The sequence below is a fragment of the Furipterus horrens genome, unplaced genomic scaffold, assembly GCF_987537825.1.
Source record: "Furipterus horrens unplaced genomic scaffold, mFurHor1.1.pri manual_scaffold_17, whole genome shotgun sequence".
Lineage (NCBI taxonomy): Eukaryota > Metazoa > Chordata > Mammalia > Chiroptera > Furipteridae > Furipterus > Furipterus horrens.
In genome coordinates this window covers 91,961,810-91,963,560 of record NW_028327187.1, presented here as the reverse complement: position 1 = coordinate 91,963,560, position 1,751 = coordinate 91,961,810, and the positions used below count along the sequence as shown (strand labels likewise).

The 1,751-nt window shown below is 45.9% G+C and overlaps 1 non-coding gene across 1 annotated transcript; it reads right to left on the bottom strand.

Moving 5' to 3' along the window:
- Positions 1 to 1,229: 1,229 nt before the first annotated feature.
- LOC149991594 (U1 spliceosomal RNA) lies at positions 1,230 to 1,393 on the bottom strand. The gene has a single exon (XR_016508826.1). It is a non-coding gene; the product is annotated as a U1 spliceosomal RNA (small nuclear RNA).
- Between the last annotated feature and the right edge of the window lie 358 nt (positions 1,394 to 1,751).

Below are 1,751 nucleotides of genomic sequence, written 5' to 3'. Positions count from 1 at the left end.
AATTCCCTCTCATTGGTTGAGGATGGCCTTAACTCCCAGGGAAGATATCAATTTCCCTGCCCATCTAGCTTGGCCTTCATGGACAGTCATACATGCTTACATTGGCACATATAGGAATATTAAGTTATGACTGCTTATGTGCGTACAAAACAGTGTCTGCTACAATAAGTACCATGCAGTTTTAGCTGCTTAAGTGACAGGGGTGCTCTTCCTCCAACCTAGATTCAGTGAAAGAGGGTTCAGATAACAGGCAACCAAAAATATGAAAACATTCTCTACAAGCGAATACCTTTTACTTTACCTGTCAATTTCTTCTTCTCCCTCTTACTCTGTCAACTTCCCTACCCCCGCAACTTCATGGTTCCCAGGGAAGTGATCACTTTTTTACATGGTCCCTGGGATCTGCTAACTGGTCCAGAGTAGCACCTGACCCAAAATGAACCAAATCGGAACTGTTTCTTGGAGTTTTCTAAATTATAAAGGAGTCAGTTTTTCTCAAGAAGACTAGGATTTCAGATTAAAAATTCAGAAGTTGTAAATGGACATGTAAGAGAGAATGACATGCACATGGAGAGTCACAGATCTAAGGAAAGGAAAGCATCTTGGTGGCATTCCTGTCCCTAGTGTGGAGACCCAATGGTTTCCATTCTTCCTACTTCTCAACTTTCCTGGGATTCTGTGATCCAATACATTTTTGCCTAAGTTTACAACCACAAGAATTTTGATTAATATGGTGAGCAGAGAAAGAGAAAGAGGGAGTGAGATGATTACTGCAGATCAGACTACTCAGGAAGAAGATCTCAACAGCAGTTGGCTTGTGAAGGGCCAGGAATTTATGCAGGAGAGCTCTTGGAATGAATGCCAGAGGGGAGTGAGGAAGCTGGACTGGGCAGAGAAAGAACTCTGGTTGTCATGCCCACACTGAGAGGCCTCAGCCAATCCCGTGGGGCTTTGGAGCTGAGAGGGCCTTTCAGAGTTATCCCAAGTTGGGGTGAGGGCCCTTGGCCTGTGTACCCTCTCATGATCAGCCATTGGATGCAAGCTGCCCTGGGAAGGGAGTTGGCCTGGGAAGAGGCAGTTCTCTGCAGCTGAGGCAATTCCTGCAGAGTAGACAGCTGAGGTATTCCTGCCAGCAGTTCTCTCAGCAGCTATTGCAGTCAGTCTGTGGTCCTAAAGGGGAACCTGGGTGATACATCACAACATCCACTACAGTGACCTTTTTTCTTTAATAGGAGAGAGCGCGAATGCAGTTCCCCACAACCACAAATTATGCAGTCAAGTTTCCCACACTTGGGGAAATCAGAGGGGTAAGCATATCCGGAGTGCAATAGATAAGACTTACCCTGGGAAAATCACCTTTATGATCATGGTATCTTCCCTGCCAGGTAAGTGTGCAGCAACCTTAAGAAACATATCTCGGATAAGCCTGAAGTAGGACTCTCTCAGCAGAGAGGACAGCTTGCCTAGCTAGTCATAACCATTTGCTGAAGGCTCTATGCTTATTACTCAGCAACATTCTCGTCTATCCCTCCCTGAGAATCAAACTGCATCCTTAATTTACAGGTGGAGAAATGGGAGTTTAAAGAGTTAAGAACCGGCTCAAGATCACAGAGCTAATAATGAACTGAGAAGACAATCGAAAACACACCTCCCAAGTCTGGAGCTGGAGCCTTAGCCTCTCTGCCAGGGCTGAGACTCAAATGAAGCAAGGGAGGCATGCAGGGTACGCTCAACTGTCAGTACCTACCCTG